At 30.4% G+C, this 25,404-nt stretch overlaps 1 protein-coding gene across 4 annotated transcripts in view; it reads right to left on the bottom strand.

The window, feature by feature from the left end:
- The window catches only part of LOC145255810 (protein-tyrosine sulfotransferase 2-like), a 187,128-nt gene that overhangs the window by 155,663 nt on the left and 6,061 nt on the right, over positions 1-25,404 (bottom strand). Inside the window, exon 1 of one of the 4 annotated variants that reach the window (XM_080114507.1) lies at positions 11,408-11,548. The exons of the other annotated variants lie outside the window; for them this stretch is intronic. The gene's annotated coding sequence lies outside the window, so the exon portion shown is untranslated. Of the gene's footprint in view, positions 1-11,407; positions 11,549-25,404 lie in introns of those variants that run through there. 4 annotated transcript variants of the gene reach the window in all.

The following is a 25,404-nucleotide window of genomic DNA, read 5'->3' on the forward strand; positions in this document are numbered from 1 at the left end:
TTTTTCACACAAACAGACAGCCATACAATTTTTGACGGGCACTATCCTAGTTTTATAAATGAGACTGCTGTTAAGTTATTTGACTTTTTTTTTTTCTTCTTTTTGCTTTGAACAAAGACAACAGCTGTTCTGAGAAAAAAAATACAAGCTAGACTTGTTCTTTGAGAAGAATCGTTGCCTTTTTCGTCAAACGACTACTTCCAGGCTAATATTATCTGTTCACAGACGAACGAGGAAGAACACGGACGAGTCCATTATCAAAGGAGATCCCATTAAATATCAGAGTCCAGAGTGCCACTTATTTAGGGGAATCGGGATATCCCCAATTTAAAAACGAATCTAATATCAAACTTTGCCTTCATCGAAAAGCCAAGTAAATAATTCGTCGTTATCTTCAGGCAATGTTTAAAGATAGGAGTCAGAGAAAGCGGGGAAGGGGGAGGAGGGTAAAAGTTCACGGTATAAACCTATCTTAATGGCTCAGCCATTAAGATAGGTTTATACCGTCGTTTTTCTTAAATTAATATTATTTACATTATTAAATATTTAAGGAGGAATAATTTAGAGTTAAAATTAAGTTTCGGTTTTAGATAAACGATCAATTCAAATTCGGTGGCCATTTTGTTTTTGATTTAGCTTACTCGTATAACCGTCGACACAGTTCAAGCGTGCTTTTCTCAATTTTACATGAATAATACGAAAATTCAACCAATCAATAATATTTAACCATGAAACCATTTTAACCTTTTTTTTTTTTTTTTTTTTTTCGTTTTGGACCACGCAATCCATAACCAGGTATTTGTTTTAATCCTTGGCCTTCGGGAGAGGATCACAGTGTAGTATCTGTTCTGGTGCTACTGCTTACACTCCACCTGTCCTCACTTAGCGGGGGAGAAACCCTTTACTATCGAGACAATTTTTATTTGTTCCTATCCAGAGTGACCCTTTTTAGGGAGCTGGATTTCCTCACATTAAAAATAGACCTTGTGTCTAACTTTGCCCTCGTGGGGAGGCAAGTAAACAGGAACCAGGTCTTCGTTTCTCTTATCACACGTTTTCCTGAAGCGGTACTCACCCTAGGCAAGTTGAATCAGCTTCCTCTGAAGGAGGAAGTATCATGGGAGTGTGAAAGTCACACGTCCCCAATCATATGTATAGTCTCGTCATGAGAGATGTTAGGGTTTTACAGCTCTTACAGGGAGATATCGATGTCCTACATACAACACCTGGTATTCACAGATGGTCACTCATCTGGTACTAACCAGGCTCAACCTCAACGCTGCCTAACTTCGGTGATCTAAAGAAAACGACGTGTCAACGTGATTATGCCATGCTTGCTAACTGATCCTGCTACCTCAACTGTTCTATATCTTGCAATTAAAACATTCATTTATTTTTTTTTAATGTGACCAAACCAGCAAAGTCTCCTTTCTGCACACATCTCTCGATATTGCTTAGATTTAATCATCTGCCGAGGTGATCAGAACATTATGGCAAGGAGACAGGGTCCAGGGCTATGTAGATTTAGGTTAGAGATTTTACCTTTTTTGCATCCCGTCTGAAGAGAGGAATTAGGGATTGGTGCACCAGACAAGATGCCATAGCAAAATACTCCAGGAATGTGTGAATCGGTCTCTTTCTCACACGTGTGTGTATATATACATATATATATATATATATATATATATATATATATATACACACACACACACATGTAGAACCCCGGGATACGGCATTAAAAATTAGTAACAAAATACAGTGCAGTATATAATACACATGTATATAATCAAATACCATTATAAATGACACCGTAAGGCGGGGCAAATGCCGTAACCAGGGTCTGAAAAATTATTTATTTTACATCGTAATCTGGAAAAAAATTTTGGGTTTGTATTACTGTACACAGATTCGAAAAAGTTGTCAAAAAACAAATATATAACAAATAAATGTTATCAAATTCAAGATAAGTTACTTTTCTACCTAACTGGATATATTTTTCGTGTTTTTATTCAATGTAACATGTTTATTCAGCTCGAAAAGCATACAGTGTTTACCGATGTATTGGAAAATTCAAAATGGCGGCCGACACTCTCTTTAACACGGTAAGTTCAGGAAAAGATGTTATAAATAATAAACTAGACAAAATACTGTTAGAAATTCGCTCATTATATGTTACCGTGACATTAGTTGACATATATTCGGTGCTTTTTAATAGTATTTTCTATAGTTTATTATTTATAACACATTTTCCCAAACTTACCATGTTAAAGAGAGTGTCGGCCGCCATTTTGAATTTTCCAATACATCGGTAAACACTATATGCTTTTCGAGCTGAATAAACATATTACAGTGAATAAAAACACGAAAAATATATCCAGTTAGGTAGAAAAGTAACTTATCTTGCCTTTGATAACATTTATTTGTTATATATTTGTTTTTTGACAACTTTTTCGAATCTATGTGTACAGTAATACAAACCCAAAACTTTTTTAAAATAAAGTATCACACACACACATTTATGCAAATGTTTTCAGCGTTTACTTTGACAGCGTTCGATATGCAATTAGAGCTAGATCGTAAGTTTTGAACATGTGTATGGAAATTAAGTTTTGAACATGTGTATGGAAATTAAGTTTTGAACATGTGTATGGAAATTAAGTTTTGAACATGTGTATGGAAATTAAGTTTTGAACATGTGTATGGAAATTAAGTTTTGAACATGTGTATGGAAATTAAGTTTTGAACATGTGTATGGAAATTAAGTTTTGAACATGTGTATGGAAATTAAGTTTTGAACATGTGTATGGAAATTAAGTTACACAAGCTGACGAATTCTCACGAAGAGACATAATATTTTTACATAAATAATTATTTTTATACTTATAAACACCAGTGTTTCATGCTTAATGTGATAATTATTGCTAGTTGGGAAATTCGAATCCAAGTCACAAAGTCACCCCCTGACTTCGTAGGCGAGTATTCTGCCTCCAGGCCACCAGCAGTTAACACAAGAACTGAGGTAAATTAAATGCCAATACAGCAGGCCTGACTTGGCATTTAACTTGGCCAGTCAGAGTATTCAACAACAGCAAGTCGGAATATATATTGATGTTAATCCAATGCAACTCCGGTGTTCATAAAATAGTGCTCAATAACAAGCAGAGCTGTATTATTGTATATTTTTTTATTGATACAAATATTATCGGCTACATATATGCATACATGTTTGTGTAAATGTCCGATTTCTTTTGAAATCCAGCGTCAGGTCACTCGTCTACACCGATTTAAAATGCAATTATCACCCCCCCCCCATAATTCTTTTAAATGGGAGTTTAAAAAATATAAATTTATAACTTAAAATATTGCAGCATTATTTTTTTTAAATTCAATTTAACATTATTATAATCAATTCTTAAACGTTGCAATATTTTAAGTTATAAATTTATATTTTTTACTAGAATATCTTGATCTTGTCCTTTTCTTTTCCAGTTTTAACAACTAGTCCTTTACTTTTCCGTGTTTAAGCTTAACCATATTACTTTTCTATTGTAATATATATGTACACACACACACAGTGTAACCCGGATAAAAAAAAAAACGGATATAATAGAGATTTTTCCTTGGTCCCAAATCAGAGCTTGTGTTAATGTCCAGGATAAACCGGATATAAGAACCCCGGATATAATGTAACCCAGATATAAGAGAGCTGTAGAGACCTGAGAAGTCTCATATCCGGGTTACACACACACACACATATATATATATATATATATATATATATATATGTGCGAGTGATCTTGCCTGTCTGAGGCATAGTCTCTACCAAATTCCTTTCACTTTTTCGTTAAGACATGAAACTTGATATATAGGGTACTTGGACCTGCGGAAGAAATTCAATTTTATCTTTAACCGCTAAAAATGGCTGATAAAGGGTCAGAATTGAAAAACGAATCGGAACTTTGCAGGCGTATGTTGACACTGCTCTTGTACGCATGCGCAAATATACATTTATACCTTAAAGTCAGTTAATTTTTTGCTTGTTCTTATCGATCTGATGATAGCTAAAACGATAAGCACTAAATGGTTCTGAGTCTAACTTATAGTACCTAAGTCATTTTTTTTTTTTTTACAAATTACTATAAAATAATTAGTGCTTGTGCACTTACTGATCTGCGCTATTTTTTAAATCGTATTTCCAAGTGTAATTAAAGTTTTCAGATATGTTTTTTTTATTCAATTGTAAGGTTCGAATATAGAATAGGTACAAAACACCCTCCCCATGTTAAGAATGGCTTTTTAAATAATAACGTTATTATTTCAGCACGGATCAATAAGTGCACTAGTACCAAATAATCACTAGAGTATTAGCTGCATAATAAATATGAAATCGGCATGAATTAAAAGATTTAAGCATATTTTATGACCGAGCAATGCCAGGCGGTCTGCTAGTGTATATGGACGTGGAAATATGCATTTTTTTTTTCGATTATATTTCACCTTTTATTTATACTAATTCTTTAATTTCTGAAGCTCAATGTAATTACAGAGCATATAACACATAACAAAAGTCTATATTCCAAATTTCAAGATGTTAACAATCTTACAATTCATTTAAGTACATGGATATCCTCAATTCTTGACAGCACCCGTTTCGTAGCACAAAATCATTCATTTGATTATTATATCAATCGATGAATATATTTTGCCCTTAACTCACCAGAAGTAAAAGCAACAATCAATCCATCAAGAGATAAATGCATATGGGCATGATTACAAAATACGAAAATTGAGAGAGAAGTTGCAATTACCTTGTATTTTTTCTTTTATTACGCCATGAGAGAAACATTGCAAGATGGACAACACCTTAAAATTTGGAATATAGGCTTTTATTTTTATATATATATATATATATATATATATATATGTGTGTGTGTGTATTGATATTCATATTAAAGATCTTTTTCTTTATTTAAAAAGAAAAAAAACTTTCTTATATATGTATTCATCTGCAAAACATCCAATTAATTTGCATATTCTTTTAAGCATTAATTTTAAATAATTCAATATTAGTTTTTTTTCAGTTTTTTATGGGATAATCTTTAGTTAACTGTTATTATATTCATGAATATATTCCAAATGATTTATACTTGCGGAATATTTGCATAAAAGGTTATAGTAAACAAACTTTTATATATATATATTTGTTTAAAAAATTTGCCTACAGACATGAAACTTAATACATAGGGTATTCGAACCCATCTTTCGGTTTTAGCTGGGGAAAATCGGTGCAAAAGTGAAAATTAAAAAAATAGAATTTGGCAGGTGAAGGTCGAACGACAGCATTACAAATATGCATGCATAACGTAATAGCTATTGATTCAGATTTTCATTTTTAGCCTTACAGCAAACATGTCTTCATAGCTCAGGCATTAAGGTCAAAGGAAAAAGTAAATAGTAAGCTAAACGTTTTGGTTTCGATTCTCAGTGGTGACGCACAAGTCATTGTGTTTTGTTAAACTTAAAATCATTACAATATAATGAGCAGGCCGCCTGGTGTTGCCCGGTTGTAAAATACACGTATGTATTATTTTTTAATTCATACAGAAACTGAGACATGTGCATGCGAGTATGATTTTTTTGTTTGTTTTTCTAAATAGTTCACTTTTTTCTTAAAAAAAAAAAAAAAAAAAAAAAAAATTATATATATATATATATATACACTCGGGTTGAGATCAAAACTAAAACCCTAAAGACAGCGAGTCAAGTACGGCGGTAAGCATTAGGCCAACTTTACACTATCCTTAACAAGTGTTTTTTCAAAGCTACTTATTTTTAAACATTATGAATTGGTCATGTGAACCATTCACGCATGCGAATTATTGGAACAGTTAAAAACATAATTCAACAACCTCGCCCCATGTACCAATTTTTCAATTTATACCCCTTAGCACCCCCCCCCCACCGAATGAAAACCGATTAAAAATATTTTCACATATCTGAATAACCTATATACCAAATTTCAAGTCTGTAGATTAAAAATTGGTTGAGTATATAGGTTGAGAAGTGTCCTCTCATACACGCTTTCTCACTTTTATAGATATACTACCATGGGTGGCTGGCCTTGCCCGGGTGTTTAGAGGTGTGTTGAGCAAAAAAAAAAATAAATAAAATAAATAAATAGTAGTAGGAAGGCAGGCTCGAACCCGTACTGCGAAGCAGGAAAAGAATGTGAAAAAAAGTGACGTCTTTGCTGTTACGACCACTGCCAAACTGGAGGTGACGTAGGTTTAAATTAAGGCTAAACAATCGAAAAGAGGGGAAGACTTTCGAAAATATCGGCGAAAAAAATCGACCCCTCCCTGTAGAAAAGTGCCCCGTTGAGGGTGAAGAATTTGATGTTTTTAGCCAATTTGTTTGGTATTTGTCGTCTGAAGGGTCGAACTTAAAAACGATACTGATCTTGAGAAAATCCGTCGCCTCTGTAAAAAGTTTTAGGTAGACATGCAAACACACATACATACATTTATATATTTGTAGCTCAAAGTTTCGACCCAAACCAATTAAAAAGCTTGCCATATCTCTGAATACCCTTTATATAAAATTTCAAATGTTTAGACCAGAAATTGTCTGAGTAATTTGGTAGAGACTGCAGAGGTCAATTTTTTTTTTTAACTTTGACCCCCTAATTATGACACCTTAGCATTTATTGTTTTTGGCTCAAATCAAGTTAAGTTAGATCTATGTCCAAGAACCTTATCTAAAATTTCAAGTGTTTAGACCCAAACTTGGTGGAGGAGTTTGGTAGAGTTCTCAAAAGGTCAAATCGTTGAACTTTGACTCCTTAACAGACAAATTTCTGGCTGCAAACTGATCAAAGATTTTCCCAAATCTCAGTACTCTGTATATCAAATGCACTTCCGACTTGGCTTCATTATTAGCTTTCTGATTAGATGTTTCATTTGCATACCTCCCACGAGGACAAAGTTGGGCACACGGTTAGTTTTTATCTTTTTTGGGGGAGAGGGTTATATTACGCTAGGTTAGGACGTAAAATAAAATAACTGCAGAATACCCGTTAAAATTATAGGGGGGGGGGGATTTCCGTTCAGGTCCACTGAATGAAAATGAGAAAAATGATACCTTAATAAAAATCACCTAAAATAAAGGTGTTTCTACAGAATTGGGATGAGATTTTCGGAAATCGTAATACTGAATTTCACATGAAAACAAGGTATCTACACATTCTTCGTATTTTGAAGAGGATTATGTCCAAATATTATGCAAATCGATAAGGTAAAAAATGTTTTAACGAAAATAAAAAACAGAATTTGATGAAAACGATCTTAAGACACAGAAGAGTTCAAAAGGAGGAAATTTTCCGTTGTGATTTAAACAAGATGGCCGCAATTTTTCACCTGCTAACACGATTGAAGTTTTTTTTATTTTTTTTTTTAATAATTCAGTAATATTCAGGTAATTTCGACTGCATAATTTAGAAGCTACCATTTTAACGTATTAGAATTGACAAAAAATCAGTTGAAACCATTTTTTTTAAATCTGAAAACGTTATTTATCGACTACAAAATCTCGTCCTAATAATGTAGAAGCGCTAAAAAGAAGTTGTATTTAGAACAAAAATAGAGTATTTTTTATGCACTTCAGATGCGGAAATCATTTGGCCAGCAAAAAAATCATAGAAACTTTTTTTTTTTTTTTATATATAAAACACATTAGATCTAAAGACTTTAACAAAACCATAAAAAGCTTTTTTTCTTTTTCTTTTTTTTTTTTTAATTAGACTCAATGGACAACGTGACATGCAATGGCGACGCTGATTTTTTGTTGTTGTTTTCAAATTTGAAAAAAAATAAATCATGGCCACCATTGCATGTAATGTTTTATTGTTGTCCATTGAGTCGAATACAAAAATCATAATTACGAAGCTCTTTATAGTTTTATTCAGGTCTTTGGGTCTAATATAAGGCTTTTTTTTATGTTTTTTATGCAGGTCAAATAATTTACGCACCTGTGAAGTGCAAAGTGCATATTTACCAAAATAGTAACTTGGTAAAAAAAAAAAAAAAGTCAGTGCGTCTAAAAATCGATTGCTTATTGTTGATATAAGAATCCCAGGTTGCTCGAATGATGTGCCTAAATATCATACGAATAGACAATCAGCAGGAGCGTTTTTCAAAAAGCAAAAAATGCATAACGAATTCATTCGCTAACAATCGGAAGGAGATGTTTTCTTTGGCGCTTCTATGTTATACAAACGAAAAAATATTGAATTTCAAGTAAAACAATTGATACCTACGCAATTAGCAGCATATCCAAAAATTACGAAAAACGATAAGGTAGAAAAATAATTATTAATAAAAATCTTTTCGATAAAATTTACCTGGGGAATAACTTGTCCGAATTAGTTTCATTTTACTAGTTTTTAATTGCATTTTTTTTTTTTTTTTTTTATCGTTGTCGGCTTCCACTCGTATCAGAGTAATGGGTCGTGTCGCTTTGTCACCGGTCTCCAATCTTTGGGATAGAGGTCTGTGTGTGACATGGCTGTTGAGTCCGAGTCTATGGTGGAAAAGTCGTAGACAGTTATCGCAGTGTGGTGTAGGGAGGGACATGGTCGTTCTCGTCATTCTTTTCTCCCAGCCTCTTCATCTTTCCTTCTCTCCTCAAAGGTCACGGTGCTATCGTGTCCTGCACATATCCACATCTTTCAATCCTTGGCAAATTCTTCCCACGAAGGCAGATCGATATTTGTTAGAGTCAGGGTGCGCTTGAATTGATCTTTGTAGCGCATTTTTGGGTCTCACCATGGCCTCATACCCTGGGCCAGTTCCCCGTACAGCATTTTCTTAGGAAGCCTTGATTTTTTGTCATGAGTGTTGAAATGTGAAAAAAAAAAAAAATTATCTCTTACATACAATTTTTAAATCTTTTCGACTCTAATCTCAACGTTTTTTTTAATATTTTTTTTACACAGTGGTCACCACTCAGGGATAAGGGTTATTTCAAGTACATTACGTTTGTGGAGATTTGATGAAGTGTTTACTTAAGGGGGCGGTTCATTAGGAATTTGTTAACGTTGGACTGGAAGCCATCCAAGTTGTAGTCAGGTGGGAAGCAGGCAGACGGAACCATTACCCATTCAATCACCCTTCATTAATGTAAATACTTTTTTGGTACTTGTACAGTTTAATGAAGACATTTAAAAATGAAAATTAAAAAAAAAAAAGATATTGAAAAAGGTATATTGCGAGTGAAACGGTCGTATTTCCAAGTGATTTTTCAAAGTGGCGACTAGAAATAATGAAACGCTCATCTTTTGACGATTGTATTTCTTTCACCGACAATCTTCTAAAGCTCACTTCTGAGCGAAAAAAAAATATCTTTTCAAATTTTTTTTTAATAAAACGAACAAAGTTAAATTATTTAAACAATAAAAGTTTAATAGAATATACTCCTTTTTTTTTAACGAAAGCTGTTTAAAAAAAACACCTGAAAAAATTAGAATGTTTATACCTTCAAGTATCAGCATAAAATTTGTATATTTAGAATTACACTAAAAACAGAAAAAATCTTTATGTACGTACTCGTCTGAGAACTAAAATGTCATATTCTAAAAACCATGTGGGTTTGTCTAGTAACTTTTCTATATGGCTAGTAAGCGAAAATATTTAGTTGTCAAAAGGTCAACTAAAATAAGTTTGTCCGTAGAGTCATGTATTGTACGTACTCCTTATGGAATTATGTTATAAAAAATAAAAATTAAAATAAAAATAAATAAAATAAAAAAATAAATTAAAAAAAAATAAAATAAAAATAAATAAAATAAAAAATAAATTAAAAAAAAATAAAATAAAAAAAAATAAAATAAAACTAAAAAAATAAAAAAAATAAATAAAAAATAAAAAAAATAAAAAATAAAAAAAATAAAAAATAAAATAAATAAAAAATAAAAATAAAAAATAAAATAAATAAAAAATAAAATAAATAAAATAAATAAAATAAATAAAATAAATAAAAAATAAAATAAAAAAATAAAATAAATAAAAAATAAAATAAATAAAAAAAATAAAAAATAAAAATAAAATAAATAAAAAATAAATAAAACATAAAAAATAAATAAAAAATAAAATAAAAAAAAATAAAATAAATAAAAAATAAATAAATAAATAAATAAAAAAAAATAAATAAAAAAAAATAAATAAAAAAAATAAATAAAAAAAATAAATAAAAAAAATAAATAAAAAAAAATAAATAAAAAAAAATAAAAAAAAAATAAATAAAAAATAAATAAATAAAAAATAAATAAATAAAAAAAAATAAATAAAAAATAAATAAATAAAAAATAAATAAATAAAAAATAAATAAATAAAAATAAAATAAAATAAAAAAAAAATTAAAAATTAAATACTAAAAAAAATAAAATATAAAAAATAAAATATAAAAAATAAAATAAAAAAAATAAAATAAAAAAAATAAAATAATAAAAAAAATAAAATAAAAAAAATAAAATAAAAAAAATAAAATAATAAAAAAAATAAAATAATAAAAAAAATAAAATAATAAAAAAAATAAAATAATAAAAAAAATAAAATAATAAAAAAAATAAAATAATAAAAAAAATAAAATAATAAAAAAAATAAAATAATAAAAAAATAAAATAATAAAAAAAATAAAATAATAAAAAAAAACTCAATTGGATCAAGTATTTTTTATTATTTACAACGGAAAAACAATTTGTTATAACACCGGGCAAAAGGTAATCACGTTTCGATTTTTAGACCACGAGAAACGAAGTGAATCTATTATTTAACATGGAGAAAGGCGTGTCAGCATTTTAGAAAGAGGTATCTCCCCGTGGCGTTCCCTCCATTTCTCACGGTCTAAAAATTAAAACATGGCTATCTTCAGCTCGTTGTCATAAAAAAATTGTTTTTCCGTTGTAAAAAATATTTGATCAAATTAAGTGAATTTTTTTCATAGAACTTCATTCCATAACAGGTACGTACAATATAACCTTTTCAATATTTTCATATTTTTAATGTCCTGATTAAACTGTACAATACCATTTTCTTGAATCAATTAAAAAAAAATTTTTTTAAATACAAAATTGTTCGAAACAAAAAATGAAATTAGGAAAGAAGGCCTTCCGGTAATTCCAGGTTGTTAAATCTAGTTTATTTCTAAAAGCGACTAAAACCAAGATCGAATATAGAAATGCACTTCCGATCAAATCTGGATGAAAACGCGCTGAATTGAAACCAATCCGACGCAGCAAAAACAAGCAACGCTTTTGTTATAAGCCACAAAATTAAATTTAAAAAAAAAAAAAAAGTGCATATTTAGAATTACACTTCTGTCAAGAAGAAATACAGAAAATCTTTGTACGTACTAGTCATGGAACGAATATGTTATATTCTCCAAAATCGTGTAACTAGATCAAGTAGTATTTTTTTTTTTTTAATTCAAATTTTACGAGTTTTTGCGATGAAGCATTTTTGGAAGCCACTGATGAAGAAATAGAAAAATCTCTGTAGTCGAATGGAGTTGTCTTCCCTTAAATCTTAATACGCCCCACCCTAACACGCCTACCGCCCATCTCATCCAGCGATTTTCGGCACTTCTGCAGTGTGCGGACGGCGGCCATCTTTTTTTGGTGCGTTTCATTAAACTGTCGCCAGGTGGAGGTTCTCGGTTGTTGATCTTTAAAATTTACTTTAATTCGAAAAAGTTGCATTTAAATTATTTGTTCGGAAAAAAAAATACTTTATAAAAATCTAATGTTGCTTCGATTACAAAATTGTTGGTACTTATACAGTTTAATCAAGACATTAAAAAAAATGAAAAGATTAAAAGTTATATAGTTGGAGTTAAACATGAAAAACTACACAAAATACTGTTAAAAACGCACCGAATATATGTCAGTCTATGTCATAGTAATATATTGAGCGAGTTTCTAACAGTATTTTGTATAGTTTGTTATTTTTAATTCATTTTCTCAAACTTACTGTGTTCAACAGAGAGTACGGCGCCATTTTAAGTTTTGCAATATCGGTAAACACTGTTTTTCGAGATGAATAAACATGTTACATTAAATAAAAACACAAAAAAATTATCCAGTTAGGTAGAAAAATTACTTATCTTGCCTTTGATAACATTTGTTATATATTTGTTTTTGGACAACTTTTTCGAATCTATATGTATAGTAATACAAACCCAAGAATTTTCTACTTTATCGATTTTCGTAATTTTTGGATATAACCATCTTAAAAATACGAGGAATACATAGATACCATTGTTTTCTTGTGAAATTCAGTTTTATGATTTCCGAAATTTCGTTGTAATAGTCAGAAACGCCGACTCTTCTCTCTCTGAATATTTAATAGGTGTAATTTATACATTGCCAAACGAATGTGAAAAAAAAAAATACGTATGATTCCGTGACGTCATACTTGTGTTAACTATACGAACTATGAAAAAGCAGAAGCGACTTAATGATGTTTAAAACCCTTGTTTATCTTCTTCAAACTGCAATTAATAATTAATCTTTATAATTTTGTTAGGTTTTAAGATTTTCAGTTTAATGATTAATAATATTAAACATTTGTATATTAAATATCAAATACGGTTTTGTACAAGTGTTCATTCGGTTAACTATCGGCTTCCATACTTTTGTTCGGTAAAAAGAGACAAACAAATATAAGAGCCGTCTATAAAATGTTTAATATTTGTGCAATAATATTTTTAAATCGGTTCTGATTTGGCGATAAAATAGCTGGCAAGAGTCATGTTTATATTTAAACTTAATATTTTTTAAAAATTTAAACAATTAAAAATCTATTTGTAACGGAACATTTGGAAATAATAGAATTTTAATCGTTTTAATCTCTTAAAAATTAATTTTTAGGACGTTTGTTTTGCTTGGCAATTCAACTGATTATAGTATATATTCATTAGAAATAACACTATTTAAAAAAATTAAATTTATATCATTGTGTTAATTGCAACTTCAAAGTAAGTTTTTGTTCAATACGTGTATTTAAGTTTGTAAACAATTAAATATTCCTTATTTGAACTCTTATGTTTTATAATAAATAGAAATTTCAATATATTTAAATATATTTTGTTCAAATTTCGAAAAAAAAAAAAAAAAAAAAAAAAAAAAAAAAAAAAAAATGGAGTGGGGAACACTCAAAAAATATTTCCTCATATATTTTCCAGAAACTGCATTTTATATGTAATTTCATTCTCAAATGGATAAGTATCGAAAAATTTCACGAAAATTTGACGATTAGTTGATTTTTACTAGATTTAATAAATACAGGTATGTTTTCACGTTCGGAATGTCTACTACATGGGAACGTTATTTTAAAGCGCCGATTATGTAAACACGATTTTCGTCTCGCAATTTCATTATTTTCGTTCGATGAAAAAAATTTTTTTTTAATTGATTACTAATTTATTTTGCCCTTCTTTTAAATGGTACAAAAGTTGGTGCTAGTGCAGAGAGTGATCCGCTAGGTGTATCAGAATTTTTGTAGGAATTTTTGACACCCCTAACACGAAACTGCAAATAAAATATAAAAAACTCGTAATTTCTCTTTTAAAGGTTGGTTGTGTATTTTCTTTATGGATTATACTTCCAAAATAAACTATTAAAGTTGTTTTAAAAGTAATAAAAAAATATTTTTTTTTTTTTTAAACAGTAATGAATTTTCCGAACACAATATTTTTCAATTTTTAAACTTTAAAAAATCAAAATTTTTCTATTGATTCTATTTTTACGATATTTTCAGGGTCAATGTGAAATTTTATGCTCTTTCCAATAAACCGAATATAATATTTTAGACAAACGTTTTTTTTTTTAACCCCCCCCCCCATTTTCAAGTGTCTATTAAAAAGTAAATAATTTACTCACCGAAAAGTAAATAATTAATTTACTCACAAATTGAAGAGAAAAGGTCAATAAATAATATATTCAAATTTAGAACAAAAAAAAACAAAAAAAGTAGTGTTTTTTAGAATTTTACCTGTAAAGTTTGAATTTTAAAACCTTTTTTTTTTAACCACGTTATTTGTTTTTTTTTTTTTGTTTGTTTTTTTTAAAAAAATGGAACCTTGGTCCTTGCTCCTTTAATTGAAAAAAATTAGGGCTTGAATTACATTTTTCGAGGAGTTATAAGCTTGGAAAGACAGGGGGTCGAATAATTCACGCCTCCCATTTTGAAATGTCTTAAAAAGTAAATAATTTATGTACCAAAGTCTTATATATCACAAATTGAAGAGAAAATGTCAATAAATAATATATTCAAATTTAAAACAAAAAAAAAGTATTGTTTTTTTTAGAAATTTACCTATAAAGTCCGAAGTTTAAAACCTTTTTTTTTAAAAAAAAAACGTTTTTTTTTGTTTTTTTTTTAATGAAACCTTGGTCCTTGCTCCTTTAATTGAAAAAAAAATTAGGGCTTGAATTACATTTTTTGAGGAGTTTATAAGCTTGGAAAGATTGGGTGGAATTATTCACTATTTTCATGAAATTTCTGACACACCTAGTGATCCGCGCTATTTTTTAAATCGTATTCCAAGTTTAATTAAAGTTTTAGGATATATTTTTTTATTCAATTGTAAGGTTAAAGTATAGACTAGATACAACCCACCCTCCCCATGTTAAGAATGGCTTTTTAAATAACGTTATTATTTTCGTCCGGATCACTCTCTTCACTAGTACCCAAAAGTTATATTGATAATATTAATTTATAATAAAGTTACATCGTTTAACATATAGGGACGATTAATTCTGTGGTGGTGGTGGTGAGGTAGGTACCTATGTAATTTTAAGAACCACATAAAAAATCAAATAGATATTTCTTTCATTTATGACAATTCGTAAAGATATTTTTTTTTAAAATATCGAAATAAACATATTTGAAAAAAAAAAAAAAAAAGATTACATACGATATATTCATAAAAGTAAATAAATATAAAAGTTTAGGGATATTCTTGTTTTTAAAGTCAATACCGAGAGGAAACCATTCGGAACTTTTTTTCATCAGGGGACGCGAAATTGGCTGTCACCGTCTACTTTAGCGATGATTACAAGGATATGCCATATTGCCGGAAAAATCATGTTAAATGAAATAATTTAGTACCCAATTTGTTGATATATAAATTAGGGAATTTCTTTAAATATTGCTTATCTTTTTATTTGAGGGAGGGAGGTAAAATTTAACTGATATATTTACGAAAGGCGTAGCATCTGTTACTGGTATCACACTTCATCTTTTCTCTCCTCCGTCAGTGAAGTAGAAATCCTTCTAGACTAAGGCAGTTTTTATGTTTGCCCCAATCCAGAATGCCCTTTTGAAGGAGCTGGATTGGCGGATGTGTACAATCACCAGACCAGCACCACACTTTTTTTTTTTCTTTTCGGTTCTTTGCGATTTTTTTTTTAGCGGATTATTATCAATTACAATTAGACACTATTCTTCCATCCAAAATAGAAAGCAAAAAAGTCAAAATTTAGACATTTGAAAGGGGTGCTCAGTTTTTAACTACAACGTTCTAGTAAATTGATCCCCCATATTGGAAGCAAGCAGTAGCAGCGTCAGAAACCGATCTTAATGCGTGAAAATCTTTTTGAATAATTCGACCTCCTATCTTTACTAATTTATATCATAAATACATAACTACTTGAAAATGTCATTCAAACCCTAATTTATTTTTTCAATTAAAAAGGATCAAAGACCAAATTAAAGCAAATTATGCAATATTTGTTGTTGTTTTTTTAAATCGGTTTTCTTTGAAAAAGATTTGAAGAAAATCAACGAAATTTTACTTTCTTTGATTAAAAAAAAAAAAAATCGATATTAATTAAAAAATCACTTATCTATAAAAAAAACACTATTCAATGTGTAGTTCTATTCTTCATTGTTCAGAATTTATCCATATTTATATTTTTAAATTCCATTTATTTTTTAAATAAAATAATTTTTTAAACGACTTTTTGAAAAAAGCGCCATGACGCAAGCATTTTTACGTTCTTATCGAAAAAACGATTTGTCCTTGTTTAGAACTACGAATGGACAGAAGGCAGTAAAAAACCACACGTTTGCGTTAGCTGTCCAGCCTTGTGCGTGAAGAAATATGTTCCCATAGTTCAAAAATAGTCAAATTTTAAAGTTTTTTTTTCTAGGCAAAAAAAAAAAAAAAAAAAAAAAAAAATCAACGTGGTTTAAAAAAAAAAAAAAAAAAAGGGTTTTACACTTTGGACTTTCCAGGTAAATTAAAAAATAAAAAAAATTTTTTTTTTTTTTTGTTTTAATTTACAATATATTTACTGATTTTTTTATCTTCAATTTGTGATATATAAAACTTTGGTGAATAAGTTAATTATTAAAATTTTAATAGACATTTCAAAATTGGAGGAATGAATTAAAAAAAAAATGTTTGTCTAAAATATTATATTCGGTTTACTGGAAAGAGCATAAAATTTCACACTGACCCTGAAAATATCGTAACAATTTAACCAATAGAAAAAATTGATAGATTTTTAATTTTTTCCCAATTTTTAAACTTTAACTCGTAAAATTCAATTGATTTCATTTTACGTAAAAAAAAAAAAAAAAAAAAAAAAAAAAAAAAAAATGGCTGCATGAAGGTGCGCCGGCACTTTGTAAACACTGTTTTTTAAAAAATAAAAAAATAATATTTCTATTATTTTTTAAACAACTCTAATGTTTATTTTGGAAGTATATTCCATACAGAAAATAAATCCACTTTTAAAAGAGAAATTACGAGTTTTTTTTTATATTTTATTCGAAGTTTCGTGTTAGGAGTGTCAAAAATTCCCAAAATTCTGATACACCTATGGAAGCACTCCTCGACAAGAAAACAAAATTTGTATTTTTATTTTTATTTTTAAAAGAACAGGGGAGAGAGTCGTCATGGAAGATTCGGATCCGCAACCTTACCCCACTCCCCTAAAAAAATGTAATTATAAGTGACAGATAAAAATGAAAAAAAAAAAAAAAAGCGCTCAATAAAAATGATACTCCACACATATAACTTGCCTTGCGCGGACGAGACTCTCCAATCTTTTTTCAAAAATAATCTTAAGTTCTAACAAATTAAAAAAAAAAACTTTTCGTCGAGTATTTCCAATATAGGGGAATCGATTTAGAACATTGCAATTAGAAACTGAGCACCCTTTTCAAATGTCTAAATAATTACTTTTTTTTTTTTTTTTTTTGCTTTTTGTTTCCGAGAATCTGGTAGAGTAGTGTCCAAGTCCAATCGATATTAATCAGCTGAAAAAAAAAATATATAAGCGGGGAGCAATTTCCCCCCACATTAAAATCTGAACTTATATCTAACTGTCCCTGTGGACAAACAAGTAAATATGAGCTGTATACGTTGGATCAAAGTGTGGTATCTGTTTGATTTGAAGAAAACACCTGCATAGGCATCATTTCTTTCTAGGGAGAGTGTTTGTTGCCTGTAACTACTTCGTTCACATGGGAGTGCCGACGTGACTTTAAAGGTTATTTTCGAACCACAGAGTGCTCCTTTTTTTAGGGGAGCTGAATATGCTTCCATATGAAAATTAAAAAAAAACAAAAAACGACCTTGTGTCTAACTTTCTCGTGGAAGAGAACGATAAATAAAGCATCGATACTTCACGGGGAACGTGGACCCTGCATGAACGGGTTTTAATTTAATGGCTGCTCCCTGGGGTTTTCTTTAATTTCTCAGTATATATCTCATACACTTTTTTTTTTTTTTTTTAATCGAGCGTGTATTTCACTTTTTGAATTTTAAAAATTTCTTTAATTAAATTTGATTCATACTTATTACGTGCTTGTTTTTATTTTGTTTTCAAAACTTTTTTGAAGGTACCATTTGAGGCAAAAAAAAAAAGAAAAAAATCATTTGAATGTGTATGAAAAAATTAAAAATGTAACAAAAAATATTTAGTATGGAAAATATAATTAAAAATGAAAATAAAATAAAATAAAAACAAGCACAAAATAAAAGTATGAATCAAATTTAATTAAAGAATTAAAAAAAGATTCTTTAAATAAAAATACATATCCGATTAAAAAAAAATATACACGACATATATACCAAGAAAGTGAGAGAAAGTCTCAGGGAGCATCCATTAAATTAAAACCCGTTTACACAGAGTCCAGGTTCCTCGTGAAGTGCCGAATCATTCTGTTGCTGCTTGTTTAGAATTAAACTTATTTTCAAAGCAAAAATACGCAAACATCTTTAAAACACTTTAATGAACGTATTCATCACGGAACGAAGATGTCATGTTCCAAAAACCACGTAAATTGATCAAGTACTTTTTTAACGAAGAAAATCAATTTTTTTTTTTTTTGACGAAGCAAGGCTTTCTTTTGATCTACCATAATGTATGAGAGAGACAAGTCAATTTGAACTATCGCGACGAAAATAAGCCCTGTAGTGGATACAATTTGCTATTAAAAACCGACCTTATCAGTAACTCTACACTCGTGGGGAGGTAAATAAACAACATCTAATTTGACTTTTGAATAAGCCTGCATGGACAGGGATTTCCACATGAACAAAACTTGTTTGGCGCAATTAATTTTGGGTTTGACAATATTGTACCAGCTGAATCCTTGGTGGTGGTGACGGTCACGCCGTGACCACCACCAAGGATTCAGCTGGTACAATATGGTGGTCTGGTCTGACGGTGTGGGGGCAGACCGAACTTTTTCACCAAAGTAAAAAAAAAAAATAATAATAATAATGGCGGAGGAGGGGAGCTGCTGAAGGACCCAACGTCAAAACGAGACTGTAAATTAGTTCAAGAAATGGGAGGATCGATTTACTAGAAGGGAGGGGGGTCCAATTTTACATATAACGTTATATGTAAAATTGGACCCCCCCCCTTCTAGAGTTTTAAATATTGATTTTTTTTTATAATTTTTGTTTATCATTATTAGTATCCAATCGATAATAATCCGCAGAAATAGTTAAAAAAAAAAAAATCTGTAAGGGGGTGCGGAAAGTTCACGTAAGCCCATCAAAGATTTTTGTTTGCATTTTTTTTTGGGGGGGGGGGGGTAATGTTACACCGACTACTGATTTTTATGTAATCGAGGTTGCTGACAAATCTGATAATCAAACCCATCGCAAATTTAGTGCTTGCATGGTATGAACCCCTCGAACCTAGAACTATTTTACGCAATTTCACCGCCATCAGTAGCGTTTTAGCGTGCGTTCGTGTGCGCACGTGCGTAGTGAAGTGACTTTATATTGCGGAGGAATCTTTTTAGCGTACATTTGAAAAAGTAAAAAAAAAAAAAATGGTCTTTTTTTTTTGCTACGTAGTTTTTAGTGCTTTTTTAATTGATCTAAAGTTTTCGCGAGTTTACAAAAACTTTTTATGTTTTTCGTTCTTGGGGGGTATTCAATTATAGAACTTGTGTATTTTAACAGGTGTTTCTGCAGTTTAATTAACGGGTTTTCCGTAAGGTGCCGACATTTACCGATTAGAATACCGTTTAACATTTCCCAAAAATTCTACCGTAAAATTATTATCGTCGATTGACTTAACTTTCATATTAGCAGGAAAAAAAAAGGTAAATTTTTACGACGTGCCTCAGCGTATTAACCCCCCCCCCAACGTCCCCTGTGTTAACAGCTTTTTCGGAATAAACACCCCCACCAACCTCGAAACCCGTTTTTAACATAAGGTTGGGGAGGTGCTTATTCCGAAGGCCATGGGTTGGTTGAGGACGTTTATACTACGCTGGGGCAGGTCGTAAAAATAAATAAAATAAAAAATTAAAAAAAAAAATAAAGTTTATTTAATGACTTAACGTTCTATTAAATTTTTTATACCACAAAAATAGCTTAAGGAGAGTTTTGCAAAAAACGTGAAGAGAAATTAATTTTACGGCAGGGGAAAATCGGTTTAGAATAATAAACAGGTTTGTAATTTATTATAACTTGAGTATATTTGATTGGAAACACGTTCGTGGAATTAAAAACAACAAAAAAAAAAAATGGGAAATAATACACGTTGTCTAAATTCGGACAAATTTAACATCTGATGAAAATGGAAAGTACAATTATATTTTGATTCCCATGGGTATTTCTCGTTTCTACGTGACGTACAGATCATTTTTATTTTTAGGCACTTATGCAGCATACGGATCGTGCTAAAATAAACGATACTATTTATAAACTCATTCTTAACATGTGGAGGGAGGATGTCTTTCTATTTTTTTTTTTTTAACTTTCTGTATGGTCATGGTCACGTGACAATTTAATAAACAAGATCTATCGAAAAAAATTGAATTTAATATCCTATCTAAAAAAAAAAAAAATAAAATAAAAAGTGACCTTTGATCGAATGTTTGTTGAAACAAATTTGTGAAATAATTTTTGTAATGTTTAGAAATCAGTGGTAAGCAGCTGTGGCGATAATGAAATGTTATTTACAGGGATTATCTAAAGAGATTGAGAGTACTAAATAGTCCAGGGAACACCACCGGTTATTATCTATGAATAATAATATGAGGACATGTAAAAACTCTTATTGAGTACAAATAATAGTGTCAACATTAGTTGGCACTACACAAAATGATCGTGAAGGGTCAAGGTGGATGGAAAGGCGTGAGAAAAAGCACTGAACACACTTTCTCTGGATGGGTGCAAAGAGAACTATGACACTTGGGGGAGACGTGTTGCCACCCAAATTCCAGTGAATGCCAATGGTCGTTGTCAGTGAGAAATCAATAGAGAACGGCTGTTGCGATAACGCAAATTCATTTGCAACGGTTATCAAATGAGGTGGAGGAGAGTACTGGAAATCTGAGGAGACTTGTTATCCAGACTCCAGGGAACACCAGATTGTTGTAATCTCTGATGATGACCTGTGTGAGAACTCCTAGTGAATAAAATAATGAAGATATCGTATGTCTGAAATTTTCTACGCCCAATTCAGAAGGAGGTGTAGTAGTATCTGTTGCTTAATATTAATCTCCCAGGCATTATCTTTTAGGAGAGTAGTAGCGTGATCTACTTTTTTATTATAACTCTTCTAGAGGTTACCTTTAAATTAAAAAAAACTGGTAGCGTCTATTGTCATGACGCTATCCTCCCAGACATTACTTCTCCCTTTTATTAGGGGAGGGGGTGTAATGAATGAAGTGCGTCCTATTGTTGGCACAATACCATCTTCCGATGCACTTTCTCCTGTGTGTGTGTGGGGGGGGGCAATCACTTCGTTCGTCATAATAAAAATGTGCGACCAGAGAGCACGTTAATTACAGTCATTAAATAACTATTAGTTTTTCTAACGTAGTTTAAAACTAACTTTTAATTGATCAATTAATTTACTATAAAACCCGATTTTACGTTACAAATTCGGTTGACGTTTTTTTTTTTTTTTATGAATGAATGATATAGTTTTAAATTTTTTTAAAAAAATCGGTTATGGTTTAGTTTTATTATTTAAAAATAAGTTAAAAATGAGATGGGGAAAGTAAGTTTTAATATGTAAAAAATTAAAATAAAAAGGATTTAATTTTTTTTTAAATGAATCAAATCATAAACTCATGTCAAAATATGATCGCCATTCATGAGTTTAGCTAAAACACAATTTCACTGTTTGCCCCCGCAGTGCGGGGGCCACGCACCCCGCACTATAAAAATAATTTTTATTTTAGCGTGATTACACATACAACAACCAGTAATACACACACACACGTGTGTGTGTGTGTGTGTGTGTGTGTGTGAGAGTGAGTGAGTGAGTGAGTGAGAGAGAGAGAGAGTGGTCACTTTACTATTAAATTTGACGTAAATTAATCACTCAGAAATGGTTACTCGTTCTGTTTAACGCAATGTCGGCAAGAACATGGTGATCAGTAACACTTTTTTATGAGAATGTAATCATTTTTTTTACATTATTATAAAGTGAATCTCCTTTCTAAAGTGTTGATACAGGATCGCACGAAAGTTTTTTTTTTTTTTTTTTTTTTTTTTTCTAGGTAAAATGAAAATAAAAGTATTTTAATTTTGTTAAAAATCTTTTGAACTAACGATACTTATCAAAAGATTTTTAAGTATACGTTTTGTGCAAAAAATTCCGACAGTTAAGAAAAAAAAAAAAAAAGTAAGTCCTAAACAAGGCAGATCGCCACTTAGACGTAAGGGGTTATATAGGGATCAAATCAGGACTGTGGTGGGGAGTTGAGCACTGAGCAGCGAGATGTCTATTCATAATAATTCAGTCACCATATTTTTTTTAATTTAACAATTTCAAGTTAAATTCAATTTACGGTATCTTTTGTTTGTTAGGTGAAAGTACAGTACAAACCCCTTCCCCATGTCAAAAATGGTTTTCTAAATAACGTCATTTCAGCACAGGTACCGAAAATATACACACGGTTACCATGTTTTAATTTTTTAAAAATCGTATTGGTTTTCATTTATTTTATATTTTAATTTCAATAAATATTCTGGTGCTTGTGTATTTATTCTACCGCGCTATTTTCCTTTTATACAATATTTTCAATGTAAAATCAAGCTTTATGAATTCAATTGTTAGGTGAAAGTACAGAACAGTCACAAAACACCCTCTTCACCATGTTAAGAATGGATTTCTAAACGGTATTAGTTCAGCACGGTAACATAAATGCATAAATACCAATATACGATTAATATTAAAAAAATTCGATGTGTATTTATCAAAGTAACGTATAGGCGAGAAAAACACAGACAACATATTTTTACATTTGTTCATCTCTAAACAAAACATATTGCAGTTGAAACGTAAGGGGCTATTATGATAAGGGTCAGATTTATGAGACACTTCGGTTGGGACACCAGGTAACAAGGTGTTTGTTCACATTATGTTTAAATGTCTTCATTTTGTTTGGGGTTTGCTTAACGACGGATAGAATTAAAGTCCAAGGTCAATATTTTTGTGAACCAACATCAAAGATAAACAAGGTTTTCCTTCGATTTTGTTTGAAGCCTTTCGTACAATGATTTAAGAGTTGAAATAAAGTATTTATTGGATTTAAATATTTCAGAAAACGTCCGATCGATTTTATTACGAAACCAATTTTTCTTTTTTTTAAATAACAAGTGAAATTTAACGGTACAGTTACATTCCCTTCTCGCGCATCTTTTCCGTCTTATTAATACTGCCATCCGGACGTAGGGTTAGGGAAGGGTAGGGCACTTTCCTGTATAGTAAAAAAAACAAAAAACGAAATTATGGTAAATAATAAAAAATAAAAAAATGTTACCAAAGGCAAGATATGTTACATTTGTATCTATCTGGATAATATTGTTTTGCGTATTATAACTTATTTTAAAGCGTTTATTTACTTTGAAACATAAGTAGCGCCGAGTCTGAAGTTAGAACATTAAGAAAAAAAAGTGTAACATTAAACGGTGATCTCGATACTCGCTCGAAATTTCAAAATAAAAATACTCATAGAACATCATTTTCACACAAATGGTGACATTTATCATGCGTGTTTCTACCAGTATTTTGTTTAATATTTGATCTTTTAGCGATTATATTTTTTTTATTTTTTTATTAAAAACAGAAAATGAAATGACCTTCATAATGGTTTAAGGGGTTTGTATTACTGTACACAGATTCGAAAAAGTTGTCAAAAAAACAAATATATAACAAATAAATGTTATCAAAGGCAAGATAAGTTACTTTTCTACCAAACTGGATATATTTTTTGTGTTTTTATTCAATGTAACATGTTTATTCAGCTCGAAAAACATACAGTGTTTACCGATGTGATGTATTGGAAAATTCAAGATGGCGTCTGATTCTCTCTTTAACACGGTAAGTTTGAGAAAAGGTGTTATAAATAAAAAACTAGACAAACTACTATTAAAAACCCGCCGAATATATGTTAACCTATGTCACGGTAACATATATTGAGCGAGTTTTTAACAGTATTTTATCTGGGTTTTCATTTATAACACCTTTTCCCAAACTTACCGTGTTAACGAGAGAATCAGACGCCATCTTGAATTTTCCAATACATATCGGTAAACACTGCATGTTTTTTGAGCTGAATAAACATGTTACATTGAATAAAAACACGAAAAATATATCCAGTTTGGTAGAAAAGTAACTTATCTTGCTTTTGATAACATTTATTTGTTGTTTTTTGACAACTTTTTCGAATCTATGTGTACAGTAATACAAACCCGGAAAAACATTTATTGAAAAGTTTGCATAAAAAATATAATTTTTAATAAAACAATTTTGTAACGAAAGCAAGAGTTTTTTTTTTCTTTCGAACAAATAATTTTAAACATTTTTTTTAATTGAAGCAACTTTGAAAAGTCAACAAATTAACTTAAATGATTGTTTTTTTTTCTTCTTTTTTTAACAGGGAAGTGGGTTGATTTTTTATTTATTTTTTGTATTAACTGCAATCGTTCTCCAGTTTAATTTTTTTATTTATTTCATGCTTCGGCCATAGTCTTCCCTGGATTTGGAGAGCAGGTGCGTGAAATAAAATGACGTCTCCAATTTCAGCAATAAAGTGTAGAAGAAAGCACCTCATATCTCATTTCAAATTTTCCGCACGCGCGTAGCATAGTTTGCTTGGTGAAGCAGCCGTTGTTTATGCTACAGCGCGCGTGCGCATAGCGTAAATGGAAGCTGCAAAATGGTGGAAAGTAATTCGTGGGTTCAGGGGTTAATACCATGCAAACGGTAAATTTGCCCCAAGTTTGACTATCAGATTAGATTCGTTGTCAGCGACCTCAATTACCTATACGAAAACAAATTAGAGTGGTCGGTGTTCTGTTGTAGCGTATCTGGATATTTACCAAAAAATAACAAAAATCATGCTCAAATTTCAAGCCAAAATAAAACAAACTAGATCACACACGAAAATATTCTTTCCTTGTAAAAATAATGAATTCTCCCTCAATCAAACAACGTTCAACAGCGGAGCCGATGCGTATTTCGCTAGTGAGGTAGCAGTAGCAACTCGTGTACGTCGGCCACGGTAATATTGAGCGAGTTTCTAACAGTATTTTGTTATTTTCCGATTTTTGAGCAATTATCGAGAATCCAAATTTTTCTAACGAAACTGCGCTCCCCCCCCCCCTCAATCTGACTTAACACCCCATTTGTTTAAAAATAAATGAACGCTTTAAGTTAAACCACAAACAAAGGTATCCTGGTAGGTAGAATAGCAACTTATCTTGCCTTTGGTACCATTTGTTGTATATCTTTCTTTTCAACTCAGTTATGTTGTCTGTTGCAGAAGAATGTCAAACTACACAACAGATTGTTCGGAACCTTTAAATGTCAGTTTTATATATTTCCTTCACTGAAGATCTGTAGGTGAACGCGGG

This window comes from Euprymna scolopes, chromosome 31 (genome assembly GCF_053919585.1).
Source record: "Euprymna scolopes isolate OS-2025 chromosome 31, ASM5391958v1, whole genome shotgun sequence".
Classification (NCBI taxonomy): Eukaryota; Metazoa; Mollusca; class Cephalopoda; order Sepiida; family Sepiolidae; genus Euprymna; species Euprymna scolopes.